Consider the following 22,237-nt stretch of genomic DNA (forward strand, 5'->3'; position numbering starts at 1 on the left):
CAGGACGGAGTCCACCGTATTATTTCACAGGGAGTCCCTGAGGTATTATACCACGGAGTCCCCGAGGTATTGTTTTTGGTGGGGTTCCTTTGTTTTTTTTTGTTAGCGACATTACTGGAAAACAGCTGCACCAATCTTCATGCAACTTGCAGGATAGATGGGCGTTGGTCTCAAATAGAACCTCCAACATGTTGAGGGTCATCCGATCAAGGTCACCAAAAAGGTCAAAATCTTTTTTTTTCCGCGATGTCTTCCTTCACGTTCATCATATTTACTTCAAACCAAATTCAGAAATGTTCATCTTTCAATTCCGCTTCCATTGATAGGCTACATGATGGGTATCTCCCAGTTTTCTTTCAAACTTTCATTTGTTTGTTGACAGACAGACACAAACAATCTAGTGTCTAGACAGTTGCACCGATTGACTTCAAATTTTCAGGGTAGGTGTGCAATGGTCCGTAGATTACCTGATTAAATTTTGGAGGTAATCAAGTCAAGGTGAAGGTCACCAGAAAAGATCAACTTGTTGGTCAAAATAACATTTTCCATTAGAACTCAAAAACGGCTGCCGATAGACAGATGTTTACTATTATGAGCACACAGGAACTCCCATATTGCCTTTCATTTGGCACCATGATCTTTGACCTTGCGTGATCCTGAAAGGTGAAACTCAAGGTCACGGATTTTCAGAGGGCCGTCACTTGAAAACGGTTGATGGTAGACAGATATTTACCATTATCAACTTATAGGAAGTGCCATATGGGCTTTCATTTGCCACCAGGACTATAATCTGACAGCTGATGATTGAGAAATATTACCATTATCAACATATAGGTATAAAATAAGTGCTGCTGGGAGAGGTTTGTTTCACAGTTATTCCACGAAACCGAGTCATACATGAGCTGATGGCTGACGATGCGCGTAGCACCGAGTTGTCTATAATCCATGTACGACGAGATTGAGTGGAATAACTTATTCTATCCACATTCACTGGATTTTGGAAACAGAGCAATTTTGTTTTTAGCAAATTTGATAAATAAAAACTTCATACAAAACGTCTGACAAAATAATTTCCGCTTAGAATGTAAACAAACCGGTGAAATGACAGGAGCGATTTGTGAAAAATGCAATAATGCTTAAAATAAAAAAAAGATACGTTTTTACCATCAAATACTTTTATTGCATATTTTGTTGCTTTATTTATTTATTTATTTGGGGGGGGGGGGTTGTTTTCAAGTAGGGTTTTTAATTTCGTCCTCAGTCAATTCAGCCACACGCTCCGCCATTTTCTTTAGTTTTTTTTTTTGATGGTTGGCAAACCAACTTAAAGGTGCATTACTGCCACCAACTGGGCTGGAGTGTAGAACAGGAGATTTATTTATTTATTTGGGGGGGTTGCCACTATATTCTTTTAGCCATTTCTGTTTCTTTTAAAATGCTTGATAGTGATATATCTGACTTGATGCCCACCACCATTTTGTTTTTTCTCTACTCATGGTATATAAGCTGATATCCTAGTAGTAGAGTAGCCAAACAGAGCACTTGATTGATCATACCCAGTGAACGTGAATAAAATAAATATACATCTCCCTTCTAAACGAAACGTTGGTAAAGACAAGGCTGCATCGTATTCCATCCTGTAGCAATCATAAGGACTATTCGGCTGGAATTAGTTTTCCAGACCGGTGTCTATTACCTGCTGATGTCTCTAATAATTAGGGTCGATTTGCACTGGATGAATCCCGCGAATGATGAAATACAGAAGAACGCCTCAGAGAAGCCACGTTTCCAAGGATTTTAAGGAAATCGCGTTCCTAGCACAGGTAGAGCCAACATGCGTGTTAACAAGTGGCAAAACAACCAGTGTTGCATTACAACAAGCTATGTTGGAAAAAAAAAAAAAAGAGTTTGCATGGAATCTTTAGTGTGATGGTCATCATGAAGACACCACGTCCGTTTCTTCTGAAGACGACGACGACTCCACACGTCATACAGCAACAGACAAAACCACCCACATCTCACTCATCCTCATGACGTGAACATGGTGTCAAAATCACACGTCAAATTTAATAAATGGATTTCTGACCTAACGCTGTATTTCTGGACCAGGAACGTGTGTCAGTGACTCGAAATTGACGTTCACCTGTCAGATCTCAGACAAATGATGGATGTTCTCGAGAAAGTCGGTCCAGCTGGTATCAAGATCAGATCCCGACCCGAAGTCAGAGCTCTGATATGGAGATTAGGCTTGCAAAATTGAAAGAGAACAATGGATGGATGGATGGATGCCTAACAAGTAGCTCATTCTGTCCCTGGAGTTAGGAATTCCAAAAAGAAAAGGGAAAAAAAGTATTTGGAATGACTTTAAAAAATATCAATACTTGAGATTTTAAGATATTAAAGATAGAGAGATTAAATCAAGTGAAGACACAATACTGGCCAGAACCTTCACTAACAGATGTTTTGATGCAGCTCAGGATGGGATGCTCCTCTCCTCTCCTCTCCTCTCCTCTCCTCTCCAAGACCTCTGAATCATCTTCAAATGCTCATTTATTCATTCATTCATTAGTTAATTGAGTAATTTTTAGTTAGTTCCAGAATAAATGTGATATTAAAAAAGCTCCAACATGTTCACATGGATGTTTAAGTTGTGTAAAAGCTGTTGAAAGGAAGCCTGAGTGCAGGTTCAGGCTCATGTCGTGATGCAGTTACAGAAATCTGAGGCGTTACAAAGTAACACAAAACAAACACGCACGACATGAATCGGGTGGAAAAGTGCGATTTGTTGCCACTTTCCCGCGTCAATAAACAGTTCCAGAGACCGCAGGGGGGATTATAACGCCTCATAAAGACAACAAGAGCATGACAGAAAGCAAGCCGCTTACCTTTCCACTTTCCGGCCAGGTAAACGCAGCGAGCCCGCACCGAGGTTTCTGAGGGAATCTCTCACATCGCACCCCGCACTTTGCCAAACGGTCGTCCAGCACGAGCGCCACGGTTACCGTAATAAACACTGTAGGAGGGAACGAACATGGCGCCTGCTTTCAAAGGTAACCGTAATACCTACAATACAAGCGCTTACTCCAGCCCTATTTTCGACAACTTCCGTGCAGTTGCTTGATCTACCAGAATGTCAGCCATTTCAAAACTTTTCCAAACCACAGATTGTGCTCAACATTGAAGAAAGAAAACTCAAAATCAAATTCTTCTTCTTCTTCTTCTGGCTGCCCCCGATTAGGGGTCGCCACAGCGGAACTTTCGGCTCCATTGCACCCGGTCTTCTGCATCCTTCTCTACCACACCTACCACTTTCATGTCCTCTCTCACCACATCCATGTATCTCCTCTTTGGCCTTCCTCGTTTTCGTTTGCCTGGCAGCTCCATCCTCAACATTAGATTAGATTAGATTAGATTAGATTAGATTAGATTAGATTAGATTAGATTAGATTAGAGGGCGGCACGGTGGTGTAGTGGTTAGCGCTGTCGCCTCACAGCAAGAAGGTCCCGGGTTCGAGCCCCGTGGCCGGCGAGGGCCTTTCTGTGTGGAGTTTGCATGTTCTCCCCGTGTCCGCGTGGGTTTCCTCCGGGTGCTCCGGTTTCCCCCACAGTCCAAAGACATGCAGGTTAGGTTAACTGGTGACTCTAAATTGAGCGTAGGTGTGAATGTGAGTGTGAATGGTTGTCTGTGTCTATGTGTCAGCCCTGTGATGACCTGGCGACTTGTCCAGGGTGTACCCCGCCTCTCGCCCGTAGTCAGCTGGGATAGGCTCCAGCTTGCCTGCAACCCTGAAGAAGGATAAAGCGGCTAGAGATAATGAGATGAGATGAGATGAGATTTACATATACAGGGGCGGTACGGCAGTGTAGTGGTTAGCGCTGTTGCCTCACAGCAAGAAGGTCCAGGTTCGAGCCCCGTGTCCGCGTGGGTTTCCTCCACAGTCCAAAGACATGCAGGTTAGGTTAACTGGTGACTCTAAATTGAGCGTAGGTGTGAATGTGAGTGTGAATGGTTGTCTGTGTCTATGTGTCAGCCCTGTGATGACCTGGTGACTTGTCCAGGGTGTACCCCGCCTTTCGCCCGTAGTCAGCTGGGATAGGCTCCTGCGACCCTGTAGAACAGGATAAAGCAGCTAGAGATAATGAGATGAGATTGTCCAGTATTGCTTTTTGTCAGGCTAGGCTACTGCTCCTTCCCATCCTCTGTCCTCCTGTTACCCCTCCTCCCCCCAGCAAGGAGTTGTACAGTCTGGTGGCGTGAGGGACAAAGGAGTTTTTAAGTCTGTTCGTCCTGCGCTTAGGAAGGAGCATTCTGTCACTGAACAGGCTCCTCTGGTTGCTGATGACGGTGTGCAGAGGGTGACTGGCATCGTCCATGATGTTCAGTCGTCCTTCCAACATGCTCTGCATCTCTTCTCAGGATGTGCCCATACCATCTCAGTCTCATCTCTCTTAGCTTAATTCCCAAGCTTTGCACATGTGCTGTCCCTCTGATGTGCTCGTTCCTTATCCTGTCCAACCTCCCATCACAAACCTTAACATCCTCAACTCCGCCACCTCCAACTTTGCCTCCTGTCTCTTCGTTAAGGGTACGGTCTCCAATCCATACATCACAGCTGGTCTCACTACTGTCTTATACATCTTACCTTTCACTTTTGCTGGGACTTTCCTATCACAAATGACTCCCGAAATCCTTCTCCAACTGCTCCACCCTGCCTGCACTCTCTTTCTCACCTCACTATCGCAGCCCCCATTTTCCTGCACAGTTGACCCCTAAATATTCCTGATCAATGTGAATTTATTGTAGGCTATGGTAGGGGGTATACCATACATCTACACACTACTCAAAGTCAGAATCCAATAAAATCCTAAATCTAGTTGCTACACAAAACTCTTACGTATCGTCACCTTATTACATCAGCGTCAGTGTTGTAGTCGAGTCACTAAACCTCTAGTCCGAGTCCAGTCTCGAGCCTCCAGTGTTCAAGTCTGAGTCAAGTCCAAGTCATTAAAGAAAATTTTGACTCGAGTCCGAGTCGAGTCCACTATTGATCTGAGTCTAGTCTGGCGCAAATGGCACAGCTGTCACACATACACACGCTCGAAAACACACTGATAGCTTTGAGTAGTGTGAAGATGTATGGTACATCCCATACCATAGCCTACAATAAATTCACATCGATCAGGAATATTTAGGAAAAGGCTAGTGGCACTGATGTTTCACATCCATGTCAAAAACATAACACTCTCACAAACATAACATGCTAATGTGCTTTATTGTAACAAATGCACTTGTGTGCATTTCAAAAACATAAGCATGTTACACAAACATAATGTATCTCAAAAACATATGTCCATCCATCCATCCATCCATCCATCATCTGTAACCGCTTATCCTGTGCAGGGTCATGGGCAAGATTAAGAAAGAAAGAAAGAAAGAAAGAAAGAAAGAAAGAAAGAAAGCACAACTTTATTCATCACACACTTGTGAATTTCTTCTCTGCATTTAACCCATCTGAAGCAGTGAACACACACATGCATACACATAGGAGCAATGAGCACACACACATACCCAGAGCAGTGGGCAGCCATGCTAACAGCGCCTGGGGGAGCAGTCAGGGGTTCGGTACCTCGCTCAAGGGGACCTCAGCCCAAGGCCGTCCCATATTAACCTAACTGCATGTCTTTGGACTGTGGGGGAAACCCGAGCACCCAGAGGAAACCCATGCAGACACAGGGAGAACATGCAAACTCCACACAGAAAGGCCCTCGCCGGCCACTGGGTTTGAACCCAGAACCTTCTTGCTGTGAGGCGACCGTACTAACCACTATCCCAGCTGACTACGGGTGAAAGGCGGGGTACACCCTGGACAAGTCACCAGGTCATCACAGGGCTGACACATAGACACAGACAACCATTCACACTCACATTCACACCTACGCTCAATTTAGAGTCACCAGTTAACCTAACCTGCATGTCTTTGGACTGTGGGGGAAACCGGAGCACCCGGAGGAAACCCACGTGGACACGGGGAGAACATGCAAACTCCGCACAGAAAGGCCCTCGCCGGCCACTGGGTTCAAACCCAGAACCTTCTTGCTGTGAGGCGACCATACTAACCACTATCCCAGCTGACTACAGGCGAGAGGCAGGGTACACCCTGGACAAGTCACCAGGTCATCGCAGGGCTGACACACACACACACACAACCATTCACACTTACAGTCAATTTAGAGCCACTAATTAGCCGAACCTGCATGTCTTTGGACTGTGGGGGAAACTGGAGCACCCGGAGGAAACCCATGTGGACACGGGGAGAACATGCAAACTCCACACAGAAAGGCCCCCGTCAGCCACTGGGCTCAAACCCAGAACCTTCTTGCTGTGAGGTGACAGTGCTAACCACTACACCACTGTGCCACCCATCTCAAAAACAAAAGCTTTGATCCTGACACCATGGCAGGGAACTTGGATTTGGTTTGTTGTGCTATTGGCACTTGGGTGCATTTCAAAATGTTCCACAAACATTTTTCATCTAAAAAACCCAGCTCTGATTCTGACACCATGGGACTACATTGTTCCTGAACACGATGTACAAACAGGTGAATGTGCATTCTCTTGCATGAAATTATTATGGCATGTTACAAAAATTAAAGAAAAAATCCAAGTCCTCATCTCCAGTTTACAAGTCCGAATGCAGTTAATGCACAAGTCTGAGTCCGAGTCAAGTCATGAGTCCTTAAAATTAGGGCACGAGTAGGACTCGAGTCTGAGTCCTGGATTTGAGTACTACAAGCCTGGTCAGTGTCCAGTTTTTCTTCATGTCCTCTATATGGCCAAAAATGTGTAGACACCTAACCACCACACCTACATTCAAGATCTGCTTTATTAGGAACACCTGTATCTTCATGAAGTTATCTAATCAGCCAATCATGTGGCAGCAGAATAATATATAAGATTATGTAGCTACAGATACAGAGGCGGCACAATGATGCGCTGGTTAGTACTGTCGCCTCACAGCAAGAAGGTTCCGGGTTTGAACCTCATGGCCAGTGGGGGCCTTTTTGTGTGGAGTTTACATGTTCTGCGTTTCCGTGTCTGCATGGGTTTCCTCTGGGTGCTCCGGCTTCCCACACAATTCAAAGACATGCAGATTAGGTTGCACAAATCAGTGTATACTTAGTGCCGGTACCAAGCCCGGATAGACTGGGGAGGGTTACATCAGGAAGGTCCTCCAGAGGAAAACCTCATCTCATCTCATCTCATTATCTCTAGCCGCTTTATCCTGTTCTACAGGGTTGCAGGCAAGCTGGAGCCTATCCCAGCTGACTACGGGTGAAAGGCGGGGCACACCCTGGACAAGTCGCCAGGTCATCACAGGGCAGACACATAGACACAGACAACCATTCACACTCACATTCACACCTCCGGTCAATTTAGAGTCACCAGTTAACCTAACCTGCATGTCTTTGGACTGTGGGGGAAACCGGAGCACCCGGAGGAAACCCATGTGGACACGGGGAGAACATGCAAACTCCACACAGAAAGGCCCTCGCTGGCCCCGGGGCTCGAACCCAGGACCTTCTTGCTGTGAGGCGACAGAGGAAAACCTATACCAAATCAAATATGTGGAATAGATCCGCTATAGCGACCCCTGATGGGAGCAGCTGGAAGAAGAAGAGGATGTAGATATAGATCAAGAGCTTCATGTCATGTCTCGTGTCATGTCTGGTGTCATGTCAAACATCAGAAAGAAAATTGTGACTTTAATCATGGCATGGAGTGGTTCGAGCTACCAGGAAGGATATAGTTACTCAAATAATCACTCTTTACAACCGTGGTGAGCAGAAAAGCATCTCAGCATGCACAAAAGTGATGGATGAACTACAACGGCAGAACACCACATCAGATTCCACTCCTGTAAGCCAAGAACCAGAATCTAAGGCTATCATGAGCACAGAATCACCAACACTAGACAGTTGAAGATAAGACAAACTAAAAAAAAAAATCACTTGGTATTGTTCCAGTCTTGATAACATCCATGATAGCCTCAGGTTCCTGTTCTTGTCTGACAAGAGTGGAACCTTCTGCCGTTGTAGCTTATCCCTCAAGGTTTGATGTGTTGTGTGTTCTGAGATGCATTTCTGCTCATCATGGTTGAGTGATTATTTCACTTACTATAGACTTCCTTTCAGCTCAGACCAGTCTGGACTTTCTCCTCTGATCTCTCTGATCAATAATGCGTTTCAGCCTGCAGACCCTCCACTCACACACAGGATGTCTTCACAATGTCTCTGTCACACGACCCTGAGGGCAGCAATTAGAGGATTTTTTACTTGGACAGCAAGCTACAGTATTTAGTAATAAAAACAAACAAAAGCAGAACTTGTTTTCAAAAGACGCAATTTCGGTGGACCACAAAATGAACCCCAAATGAAGCATTCTGAGATTATCTCTGAGTACAGTTCACCTGTGGGCCACTTTAGAAGAATACAAGTTCATGTGTTGTTTTCAGATAAGCACAAATAATCAATGTGAGAACTTAGAATGCTCAAAAGTGTTTAAAAGGTCAGTCATGACCTGAAAAATCGAGGGATAGAGATAGAATTAAACAGAATGAAGAGATGTTCAGGTTTCATTCAGGGGCAAAACACATTTCATTGAGGGAACGCAAAGGCTAGGTTACAAAGTAATGCAATCAAGACTTCAGTGTAACACGACACACAGAGTGCTCTTTAACTAATATAATCCTTTACTTGACAAACTGTCTATAAATAACAACAACAAAAATAGTGTGCAAACGTCTCTGGTCTAGAATCAACCCATGGGAATCAATATGGAGTTGCCCCTACTCTTCTGGGAAGTATTTCTACAAGATTTTGGAGTGTTTCTGAGGGGGTTTGTGCCATTTGAGTCAAAGGAGAATTTGTGAGGTCAGGTACTGATGTTGGATAAAAGGTCCTGACTAGCAAGCGGCATTCCAGTTCATCCCAAAAAGGTGTTTAATGGGGTTGAGGTCAGGGGTCTATACAGGATACTGGAGTTCCTCTATACTAAAAGAACATGGCTTTATGGACCTCGCTTTGGGCACAGGGGTACAGTGATGCTTGAACAGGAAACAGCCTTCCCTAAAATGTTGCAAAATTGGAAACAACGTTCATTCATTCATTTTCTTGACCACTTTCCCACTGCGGGTTGCAGGTGAGCTGGCACCAATCCCAACTGACCTAGTGCGAGAGGTGGGGTACACCCTTGACAGGTCGCCAATCTATCTATCGCAGGGCTAATATAGAAAGACAGACAGCCATTCACACCTATCGGCAATTTAGTGTAGCCATTTGACATAATCTGCATGGACTGTGAGAGAAAACCCATGTAGGTACATGCAAACTCTGCACAGAAAAGCCCCAGACAATCAGCAAGTTCAAACCCAGAACCTTCTTGGAAGCATCTTCTTTTTTTCCCCATAACCAGTAAGGGCTGTAAGGGCACCACTGATGGCATTTTAACAGTCCATCACTGATGTGTCGAGGGCATTTAAACTTGGCAGAGCCCATCCCTCTCCAAGCTTGATCATCTCATTATTATCTCTAGCCACTTTATCCTGTTCTACAGGGTCGCAGGCGAGCTGGAGCCTATCCCAGCTGACTACGGGTGAAAGGCGGGGTACACCCTGGACAAGTTGCCAGGTCATCACAGGGCTGACACATAGACACAGACAACCATTCACACTCACATTCACACCTCCGGTCAATTTAGAATCACCAGTTAACCAAGCTTGATCAATGGACGATTTAGAGTAGTTGTACCATCATAGAAACTAAACAGTGAGGCTGCACCAAAAGATGTCAACACGACATGGCACAAGTGCAACTTCCCTTGGCGAAAGGTCCTGTTCATCAATGATACAGCAAAGCTGAGATGGCCACAAGAACAAGTCGTTGCAGGAAGTGGTGCTGAGTAGACTTATCAGTTCTGTCATGTGGTGCATCATGGCCATTGGCTTGAGTAGAGCTCATCCACCCTTTTACAAATTTTGTTTTTTGTCCTGCTGGGTGTCGTGGACCATCTGTCCATGCAGCAGGTTGTATACGGTTACATGTTACACCTTCAGAGTAGTCAGTTAGCTAAACTGCATGTCCTTGTACTGAAGGGAAAACTGGAGCACCTGGAGGAAACCCATGTAGACAGGGGGAGAACATGCAAACTCCACACAGAAAGGCCACTCATCAGCCATGAGGTTTGAACCCAGAACCTTCTTGCTAGGAGGCAACAGTGCGAACCACTGCACCACCATGCCACCCCCCAGGGGCACATACAAGTTTCTAAAATATCTTTGTGTGCTGTAGCGTTATAATCCTTCACTGGACCTAAGTGGCCCAAACACTGAAAAACAGTCCCAGACAAGACCATTATCCCTCCTTAGACTGAGAGTTTTTCGGACAGTGATGGATCAATGGTTAAGGCTCTGGGTTACTGGTCAGAAGGTCAGTGGTTCAATCCCCAGCACCACCAAGCTGCCAGTGTTGGGCCTTTAACCCTCTCTGTTCTGCTCCAAGGACTGTATCATGGCTGAACTTGTGCTTCCTCACAACCTGGGATATGCAAAGAAAAGAATTTCACTGTGCTGTAAGGTTCATGTAACAAAGAAATACTTCTTCTTGACTGCTGGGACTCTGCATTTTGGTAGGTGGCGTTCTCCTGGTATTCATCAAACCCAGATTCAATCCATCAAACTGCAAGCTGGTGAAGCATTGATTCATCACTCCAGCTGACACTTGGTGTTGCTCATATTGATTTTCGGCTTGTATGCAGCTGCTCGGCCATGGAAGCCCATTTCATAAAGCTCCTGATGCACACTCCTTATGCTGATGCTGATTCCAGAAGCAGTTTGGAACTCTGTGGTGATTGACACAAGAGAGAATAGGCAATTTTTATGCACTACGCCCTTCAGCACTTGGCAGCCCCGCTCTGCGAATTTGGTCGAGCATTTCATGGCTGACATGTTTCTCCTCGAAGCTTCCATTTCATTATAATTACACTGACAGTTGACCAGGGCAGAAATTTCATGAACTGAACTATGACAGTTCTTTGTTGAAAGAAACTGAATTCTTCAGTACAATCCATTCTACTGCCAGTGATTGCTTGATTTTATGCACCTGTTAACCATGCGTGCCACTGAAGCACCTGAACTCAGTAATTAGGAAGTGTGTCCACATTTTTTATTATTATGGCCACAATTTTGCCCAAGCTAATCAGACATAAGGTACGCCACCACACTTGCCAGAGCAGTTAGGTGCCTTGCTCAAGGGCACTTGAGCCAATCCTGCTGGTTCAGGGAATTGAACTGGCAACCGTTTTGACCCAAAGCTGCTTCTCTAACCATTTGGCTATGGCTTCCCCACAAGCAGTCTCAAATCAATGACTTGAGCACATCAAATTAACTCAGATTCCTCTAAAGCGTTCCCCAAGCAAACAGTCTTCAGAGATGGTGACAGTACGGTTCATTTGTGGTTCATTTCATGGTCCACTTGATTCAGAGTTTGCCGCCTGGATAAAAAGAGTTTGCTGTGATCTGGAGCTTGTCATCTCACAAATATAAAATACTGTCATGGCTGCCCGTGGTGACACAACAAAGTAAGCAGTATTAGGTAGCAACATGATGAGGGTTCATTCCAAAAGAACTACAGCCACAATACAAGATAAACAGCCTCAACGAAGCACGCTCAGTCTCGTTCAAGTCAACTTGGAAATAACCTCAGTGCTTTTGGTGCTCCCAATGCAAGCAGACTTAAAATGGAGTTTGTTCTTTTTTTTGGACATTTTACCAATTGATGAGCTCTCAGTGCACTAGTTAGTCACACCATGGCATCTTTAGAACTCGTAGCCCAACTGAATAAAAACTGAATTATGGATAATGTCTTTCAAAATGGCTCAAAAAGAGAATCGGAGTGGAATATCAGAAGCGTCCAGCAGTGTTTATGGGTGCGGCGGCTCTCAGCTCTCCCAAACCTTGTCTTTGACAACAACAATAAACCAATATACTTAACTTCAATAGCATAATTGCCAGGGCCACAGTGTCTCTTTAATATGACCCCATGGGCAGCCAGTAGAGTTCTTGGTGATGTATGGACAGCAAGCTATTTAAAAAAAAAAAGAGGCACACTGGGACCACTTTGTTTTCACAAGCCACGATCTGAAGTGGACCACAAACTTCAAATGAAGCATACTGAGACTATCTCTGAGTATGGTTCACTAGCGTGCCATTGTAGAGGAAGCAGAGTTCGTTTGTTGTGTGCACATACGAACAAATCATCAACCCGAGACCACTTAGAATACTAAAGAGTGTACAAGCAACCACAATTTACATCATACACACAGTGATGGCCTCCTCTAGTGGAAAAGTCTATGCACAAAACAACCTAGGGCAAGAAATGAAATTAAATAGAATGAAGAGATGTTCAGGTTTCATTAAGGTGCCAAACAACCTTGACGACACACAAAGGCAAGATTGCAGGGTAATTATATCAAGACTTCAGCGTAACACAACACCCAGAGTGTGCTTTATAATCATAATACTAATATAATCATTTACTGATATAATGGTACATAAATAAAAATAAAAAATAATCATAATTTAAAAAAAAAAGATGCAAACTTCTCTGGTCTGGAGTCAGCCCAAAGCTGAAAGGTTTATCCACAGTACACACTTCTTCCTCATATCTTTCTACCTTATCCAGTACAGTAACACCTACACTATGAAAAAAAAATCCTTGTACATTTTGTACTTGATAAAAAAAAAGATTATCAGCTTCATTCAGAGTGGGAGCATCGAGTCAGTTTTATACAAGCCTGGAACATGTTTTATTAGATTTAGTGGCAGAATCACCACCTACAGCTCAGGAAGAGCCGGCGTGTGATTAGATTTCAAAAGACGACTCATAAACAGGCGGCACGGTGGTGTAGTGGTTAGCGCTGTTGCCTCACAGCAAGAAGGTCTGGGTTCAAGCCCCGTGGCCGGCGAGGGCCTTTCTGTGCGGAGTTTGCATGTTCTCCCCGTGTCCGCGTGGGTTTCCTCCGGTTTCCCCCACAGTCCAAAGACATGCAGGTTAGGTTAACTGGTGACTCTAAATTGACCGTAGGTGTGAATGTGAGTGTGAATGGTTGTCTGTGTCTATGTGTCAGCCCTGTGATGACCTGGCGACTTGTCCAGGGTGTACCCCGCCTTTCGCCCGTAGTCAGCTGGGATAGGCTCTAGCTTGCCTGAGACCCTGTAGAACAGGATAAAGCGGCTACAGATAATGAGATGAGATGAGACTCGTAAACAACTGGCAGCTTGCCTTTGTTAGGTTAGAGGATAGCCAGGGTGTGCCATTAATTTTGACATTTTCAAGGATTACTAGGGATTTAATATCAGCATGACACTGTGTGAAAGCAGCCAACGGACTTACAGGTTTACTGTGTACCACGCTGTACAAGATGATGCCAATAAAATTGTTACAAAACTGCAGACAATTGTCTGATATCACGATATCACGCCCGACAGCTCAGAGTATATGATTAATAACTTAATAAATATATATTTAGGCAGGCACTCGATAAAAGTGGAGCTCCTGATGAGTGTAAAATGTGTTAGTAAATAATCCCGCGTAATTTTTTAAAAGGTAAATTAAAATGTGTTCTGCTGTTGGATGCTGAGATGCTTTTCTGCTCACCACGGTTATAAAGCGTGATTATATGAGTTACTATATCCTTCCTGGCAAAAAAAATTAAAAAAAAAAATCTTGACCCAATCTGTTCCGAGTTTCCCAAAAGCATCGCAGTGCAAAGATCATCGTTGAATGGTAGAGCTAGCAGCACAATGAACACTCTCTCTCCTAGTTAAGATGGTCTTAGCATAAAGAAGCTTTTGGGAAACCCGCCCCTGTCTATTTTCCTCTGACCTCTCTTATCAACAAGGCATTTTGGGTTGTTGTTTTTTTTCCACTCACAGAACTGTCGCTCCTTCCCTCGAATTTTTTTTCACACCATTTTTTCTGTGTAAACTCTAGAGACTGTTTGTTGTGTGTGAAACCCCCAGATCAGCAGTTTCTGAAATACTCAAATGAACCAGTCCGTCTGACTCGAACCAACACCCATTCCACGGTGAAAGAAAGTCACACTTTCACTGAGATCACAATGCTTCCCATTCTGATGTTTGAACATTGTGAACATTAACTGAAGCTCTTGATTTGTATCTGCGTGATTTTTTTAAATGCATTTTATGATTTTTATCAGAAACAGTCCCCCAGACTAAGATTTGATCCATTATGAGGATGTTACGGTACATACAGGACGCCTGAACAGTCAGGAGAGTAAAAGTACATCAACTTCATTTTTAATTTATTATTTACAGCATGTGCTTTACATGGGGTGGCACGGTGGTGTAGTGGTTAGCGCTGTCGCCTCACAGCAAGAAGGTCCAGGTTCGAGCCCCGTGGCCGGCGAGGGCCTTTCTGTGTGGAGTTTGCATGTTCTCCCCGTGTCCGCGTGGGTTTCCTCCGGGTGCTCCGGTTTCCCCCACAGTCCAAAGACATGCAGGTTAGGTTAACTGGTGACTCTAAATTGAGCGTAGGTGTGAATGTGAGTGTGAATGGTTGTCTGTGTCTATGTGTCAGCCCTGTGATGACCTGGCGACTTGTCCAGGGTGTACCCCGCCTTTCACCCATAGTCAGCTGGGATAGACTCCAGCTTGCCTGCAACCCTGTAGAACAGGATAAAGCGGCTAGAGATAATGAGATGAGATGAGATGCTTTACATGTTCAGAGTTACACTCGACACATTTTTTGATTTTAAAAACGCGGGCGATTTTATCCCAACCCTCCCACCTTCTTTTGTTCAATTAAGAACAACAAGGTTTGGATGGGGGAGGGTGGGTGATTTGGGGTGGGGTCATGTGCACGCTGGAGGCGATTCTTAGACTTTAAACTGGTTTATATCTCATCTCATCTCATTATCTGTAGCCGCTTTATTCTGTTCTACAGGGTCGCGGGCGAGCTGGATCCTATCCCAGCTGACTACGGGCGAAAGGCGGGGTACACCCTGGACAAGTCGCCAGGTCATCACAGGGCTGACACATAGACACAGACAACCATTCACACTCACATTCACACCTACGCTCAATTTAGAGTCACCAGTTAACCTAACCTGCATGTCTTTGGACTGTGGGGGAAACTGGAGCACCCGGAGGAAACCCACGCGGACACGGGGAGAACATGCAAACTCCGCACAGAAAGGCCCTCGCCGGCCACAGGGCTCAAACCCAGGACATTCTTGCTGTGAGGCGACAGCGCTAACCACTACACCACCGTGCCGCCACTGGCTTATATATGAATTTTATATTTTACTGTATATATAATCTAATTTATTTCATTTACCATCAGTAGTTTGGATATTCATGATTATCATCATCATTAGGGTTTTTTTTTAACTCCAAGTATAGTTATGCTGACTTCAGAAAATACAGGGTTAGTCAAAATTATGTTAAAACTAACAGATTATTTTTCTCCTGCAGATAGACGTACACCATGGGTGACAGATTAAATGGTACTGTTGCTCGCTGGTTTTTGTGTGTTGAACACGATGGCAAACAGGTTGAGACTGTTCTGTAAATCATCTTGCACATCCATTGGTGCTTGAAAGTTTGTGAACCCTTTAGAATTTTCTATATTTCTGCATAAATATGACCTAAAACATCATCAGATTTTCACACAAGTCCTAAAAGTAGATAAAGAGAACCCAGTTAAACAAATGAGACAAAAATATTATCCTTGGTCATTTATTTATTGAGGAAAATGATCCAATATTACATATCTGTGAGCAGGGCCGTCGACAGGGGGGGACAACCGGGTATTTTGTCCCGGGCCCAGGCATGAGGGGGGGCCCAGAACTGGTCCCTCATGAAGATGCCATTAATCATTCTGTTTCATTTCAAAATGTGTTGATTTGGGGGAGAAAAATGTGCTATATTTGCATTCAATGAATGATTTCTGGTTCTTTTGCCTTTATTGTCTTCGAAAATCAAGAACCCACCTACCACCCCTAATGCAGAAATGGTTTGGTCTTTGATTAAGGCGCCAAATAACACGGCACTATAGAGATCTTGCAGTCACGTGACCGGAAAGTACACAACCGCCATCTTGTCGGTCAAAAACACCGCTGAATACTGCTGCACTCGTGTACAGAATGGATCAATTTCAACCAACGGACTACACGGCTCATTTTTCTAATGAACAGATAACTAGATATATGTCTAAAATAAACGAGCTACAGATTTGTGACCCTTATGGCTTACCGGACGGAGTTTTCACGACCGGATTTTGAACTGCCAGCGGAATACCCGGACGTGTATGATTATCTCATTAACTTTCCCTCGCTGTTCAGTGGTGAAGCACTGCGTGCTTATAAATCTCTGCACAGTTATCTTTACAGAAATTCAGGATTTGTCAGCGACTCAGATGTGGCATCTTGTAAACAAGAAAATAATCCTCACTGGATGGGTAAGTCACTTAAGTATTGAGTATAGCACTGACCAGCCGATTATAGAATAGAATAAGGTAATTCCAAATCGTCCGTCTTGTTTACATGGATCTGGCGTTGGAGAGGTAGAGGCTTGGCAGTGGAGATTTGAGTGGCTGTTTGTATGTGTATATGTATGTGGCAATCATATCCAAATGTTTTAGGCACGCTTGCTGAGCTGCGCTGAGCTGGACTCCGGTTAGCTGAAAGCCCGTGGAACGCTGCCTCTTGTTAATTAAACCTTATTTTGTTGGAAATCATCCCGTGTAGATACGACGGCATGTGAAATTGCCAGCTAGATAGAGTTTAATGTAACGAATGGGCTATAAATGGGGTGTTTTGAGGTTAGTCTGTTGCAAAACATTAAACTTTCGCTTAGACTGGATACTCTTCAAACAATTCCCTTGCTCAAGTGAAAAATTATAGGCCTGTATGAAAAGCGCAATTAATGAAAGTAGCCTAATAAGCCCTAAATGAATAAAACAACCTCTGTTTTATTGTTGTTGCTGACACGTTAAGATTTTGAAATCTTCTCGGTCCAGTTCTATATCCAGGGAACGTTGTAATCCTTTTGGTTTATCCGTAATAAACGTGTCAGCCCCCAGGTCAGATAGGCTAATGTTACGTGGTTGGGAGGGTGTCAATTTTTTTTGTAACATTCTAAATCGAGTACGGAAAGGACGTGTATGAAAAACAAGACAAAAAAATACACTGAAAAACTCACTGTACACATCACTAGTGGTGATGCTTCTATGTTCAGATTTTGGGAAAGCCATAACTCCGTTCTCATTGAGGCCCAGTTCCATCCCGTAAACAATCATTTTGGTTTATCAACTACCTGCGCTCAAACATGTCACAGGAGAGGCTCAATGGGCTGGCTATGCTCTCTATAGAGCGCGAACTTGCAAAGAAGCTGGACTTCAATGACCTTATTGACGACTTTGCCACAGCAAAAGTCCGGCGCATTGCATTTCGCACCTGAACAGTTGCAGACTAAGGAAATGTTCAAACTGTAAATATGTTGAAATGTTGAAATAAAATGGTTGACTGTTATAATGGGCTTGGAATACCTGTTATTTAAGGGTTGGAGTGAATGGAGACTGTGAAAAGAGGGGTTGGGTGTGGGTGGTTGCTGTGTGGCGATGTGCGTGCGTGTGTGTGTGTGGGGGGCCCACTCAGATTATTTTGTCCCGGGCCCAGCCAAAGCTGTCAACGGCCCTGTCTGTGAGTGGCAAAAGTATGTGAACCTTTGCTTTCAGTATCTGGTGTGACCCCCTTGTGCAGCAATAACTGCAACTAAACGTTTGCGGTAACTGTTGATCAGTCCTGCACACCGGCTTGGAGGAATTTTAGCCCGTTCCTCCGTACAGAACAGCTTCAACTCTGGGATGTTGGTGGGTTTCCTCACATGAACTGCTCGCTTCAGGTCCTTCCACAACATTTCGATTGGATTAAGGTCAGGACTTTGACTTGGCCATTCCACACACACACACACACACACACACACACACACACACACCCCTAAACTTGCACAATCCACATATCAATGCACCTCATCTCATCTCATTCATCTTTAACTATTCTTTGGTAGAATGACTTGTGTGCTTAGGGTCGTTTTCTTGCTGCATGACCCACCTTCTCTTGAGATTCAGTTCATGGACAGATGTCCTGACATTTTCCTTTAGAATTCGCTGGTATAATTTAGAATTCATTGTTCCATCAATGATGGCAAGCCGTCCTGACCCAGATGCTGCAAAACAGGCCCAAACCATGATACTACCACCACCATGTTTCACAGATGGGATAAGGTTCTTATGCTGGAATGCAGTGTTTTCCTTTCTCCAAACATGACGCTTCTCATTTCAACCAAAATGTTCCATTTTGGTCTCATCCATCCACAAAACATTTTTCCAATAGCCTTCTGGCTCGTCCATGTGATCTTTAGCAAACTGCAGACGAGCAGCAATGTTCTTTTTGAAGAGCAGTGGCTTTCTCCTTGCAACCCTGCCATGCACACCATTGTTTTTTTTCCAAATATATTTATTGGTCTTTTTGCATTATAGAATACTTTAACAATTGAACTACAGTCACAGATAGAACCTAGCATTCACACACACACACACACACACACACACACACACCCCTAAACTTGCACAATCCACATATCAATGCACCTCATCTCATCTCATTATCTGTAGCCGCTTTATCCTTCTACAGGGTCGCAGGCAAGCTGGAGCCTATCCCAGCTGACTACGGGCGAAAGGCGGGGTACACCCTGGACAAGTCGCCAGGTCATCACAGGGCTGACACATAGACACAGACAACCATTCACACTCACATTCACACCTACGCTCAATTTAGAGTCACCAGTTAACCTAACCTGCATGTCTTTGGACTGTGGGGGAAACCGGAGCACCCGGAGGAAACCCACGCGGACACGGGGAGAACATGCAAACTCCACACAGAAAGGCCCTCGCCGGCCACAGGGCTCAAACCCGGACCTTCTTGCTGTGAGGCGACAGCGCTAACCACTACACCACCGTGCTGCCTGTATTTATTATTTGTGTCTTTAAACAAGCCTTATTCCAATCCATTTCAGTTATGTCTTCTTGTATATCATCTCTCCAAGCATTTAACCTGTCCATTGCTGAATCTCTAGAAGTAGATATTAGCAAATTACAATATGCACACCATTGTTGTTCAGTGTTCTCCTGCTGGTGGACTCATGAACATTAGCATTAGCCAGTGTGAGAGAGGCCTTCAGTTGCTTAGAAGTTACCCTGGGGTCCTCTGTGACCTCGCCGACTATTGCACGCCTTGCTCTTGGAGTGATCTTTGTTGGTCGGCCACTCCTGGGGAGGGTAACAATGGTCTTGAATTTCCTCCATTTGTACACAATCTGTCTGACTGTGGATTGGTGGAGTCCAAACTCTTTAGAGATGGTTTGTAACCTTTTCCAGCCTGATGAGCATCAACAACGCTTTTTCTGAGGTCCTCAGAAATCTCCTTTGTTCGTGCCATGATACACTTCCACAAACATGTGTTGTGAAGATCAGACTTTGATAGATCCCTGTTCTTTAAATAAAACAGGGTGCCCACTCACACCTGATCGTCATCCCATTGATTGAAAACACCTGACTCTAATTTCACCTTCAAATTAACTGCTAATCCTAGAGGTTCACATACTTTTGCCACTCACATATGTAATATTGGATCATTTTCCTCAATAAATAAATGACCGAGTATAATATTTTTGTCTCATTTGTTTAACTGGGTTCTCTTTATCTACTTTTAGGACTTGTGTGAGAATCTGATGATGTTTTAGGTCATATTTATGCAGAAATATAGAAAATTCTAAAGGGTTCACAAACTTTCAAGCAACACTGTATGATGAATGTTTTGTGAATAAATGGTTTCCACCATTTAAGTCTTAACATAATTTTGACTAACCCTGTACTTATTAAAAAGATTCAGCCGAATAAGAAAAATATATACCATACAACCCAAAAATATTACATTTAATAGATCTTAACCTTGAGAGGAACAAAGAATCAGTAATTGCAAATGTCTTATTAAATTCTAAATTGGTTTAAAGAGGTGCTACTGTCTCTTTATGTCCTTGTCGCCACAAATATCCCTGCTGTGACTGAGGGAACAACACGGGAAGTTGTCCCAGACCCAGGGGACCCACTGACATTTGAGATAAGCCTGTTTGATCAAAATATGTTGTCTAAAAGCTTCTGGCCAAAAAATATCGATCACATAACAAACTGCTGTTAATATTATTGACTAAAAAAAAAAAAATTACAAAATCCTGTCGGACTGAAATCCAAGGCCATGTATTCATAATGCGCACTTAGAACAGATTGTTGACCTTTAGGAAGCAATTAAAAGAATTCTCTGCCTTGAACAACAACAGCTTGCATCGCTGGGGAAAAAATACAGCCGAAATGCAACGTAATGTCCTGACATCTCAAAACATGACCAGCTAAATGAACGCATTCACTCTCCCAGCTTCTGGTTCTCCTAAATAACAGGAATGTGCAACATGGTTCTGAATAATTGCTCTCATAATCATCAGTCCGCTGTGCAATTTAAGTACATTCAGTAATAATTGCTTGGAGATAATCATCTCTGTGTTTACGAGACGTGCTGAGAGCTCAGAGAAATCACACAGCGATATTAGGTGGTTGATGAAACATGTTTGTCTTCTTGGATGAGGAGTCAACAATGGCAAGTTGTATATGAGTACTGTATGTAGTGCTCAGAAAGCTCCAGGACTGATGGATTGATGTTTCACATGTTCCCGCTGTGTCCATGTGGGCTTCATCCAGGTTCTCTGGTTTACTCTGACTGTCCAAACACATGGTGGTTGGTGGACGGGACCGTGAACTCTACCTGCATGTGAATGTGTGTATGCCGTCCTTACACCCAGGATCTATTCCCACCTCACAGTATTCCTGGGATCATCTCCAGATTCTCAGCCACACTGAACAGAATAACGCGCTTACTGGAAATTCATGTAGTGCCAATGCAGTGCCAATAATTTTGCCTTGTGCTTTTGAAAAAAACAAAAACATGCAAATATTAGTCACAATGGAAGGTCATATCTATAATAAACTACGAGCACCCTCTTGTTGTTACAATGCACTCCCGAGACATCACACATGTTCTTACCATTAGTTATCAAAATGCACAACACCGCATCGCTATATTTATCATGCATTATGAATTGTTAGCATCATATAATGTTTATAACATGCCTTATCACCAATTCCAAACAGCCCCATTTTGAAAAAAGAAAAAACACATTCTGAGACCTGATTTGATTTCTTCTCCTAAATAAATTAATTATACCAGAACGAAATACATCTTTAATGAATTTAATTAGAGCATTGTAGTGCCCCATCAGTCACCAAAACAGCGTTTTGCCATCTTCAGAACATCTGCAGAATTCAAGGCTTACTCTCACAACAAGAACAGATCTTTATTCAGAAGACCTACGTCATACAATATGATTTTCAGTTGGGCTTTGGGAAAGGATGAAAAAAATATATATATACACATATACATAATAATAAAATACATATCATTAAAAACTACACTGAAGTAAACAGTTAGTAAGACATTCTAATAAATAATATGAACAAGAACATGACAATGGCAAAATAATGTTGAAAAAAAATATATATATATTATATATATATTATATATAAATAAAACTTTATTTAAAATAAAAATTAAAAGAACAAAGCGTAATTATTTAAGATAAAGGTACTTTTCACCGCTCTTTTAAATTTCTTAAAGCTAGACGGCCTTTCAGATTTTTCAAGTGTAGGTCATAAAAAGAATTTTCCCGACACCCAATTATTTTTGTTTAGTGGATCGAAAACTATTGAATTCAAATCATAGACTTCCAATTTTATTAGGCTTTTTAAAATAGAACAATTCATGTATTTAAGGCCATGCAACCCTAAATTCTCGGCTATTTTTTCCCGCTTCACCATGACCCAATTCAAGATACTATGTCATGCATCACGTGGTGGGCTTTCCCTGTTCACGCAAGGCATTGTGGGATACAAATTTGAAACAGGAGAGAAAAATGGAGGACGTGAGTGTGCGAATGAAACGTGAAAGAGCGACTACAGTGACAGAAAGAAAGCGAGAAGAAAAGACGTTATG

At 43.4% G+C, this 22,237-nt stretch overlaps 1 protein-coding gene across 2 annotated transcripts in view; it reads right to left on the reverse strand.

Annotated features, from left to right (window-relative positions):
- tp53i11a (tumor protein p53 inducible protein 11a) overlaps positions 1–2,991 on the reverse strand; it is a 113,737-nt gene extending 110,746 nt beyond the window's left edge. For both annotated transcript variants that reach the window (XM_060940798.1, XM_060940796.1), the window contains exon 1: positions 2,886–2,991. The gene's annotated coding sequence lies outside the window, so the exon portion shown is untranslated. The remainder of the gene's footprint in view (positions 1–2,885) is intronic.
- Between the last annotated feature and the right edge of the window lie 19,246 nt (positions 2,992–22,237).

This window comes from Neoarius graeffei, chromosome 15 (assembly GCF_027579695.1).
Source record: "Neoarius graeffei isolate fNeoGra1 chromosome 15, fNeoGra1.pri, whole genome shotgun sequence".
Lineage (NCBI taxonomy): Eukaryota > Metazoa > Chordata > Actinopteri > Siluriformes > Ariidae > Neoarius > Neoarius graeffei.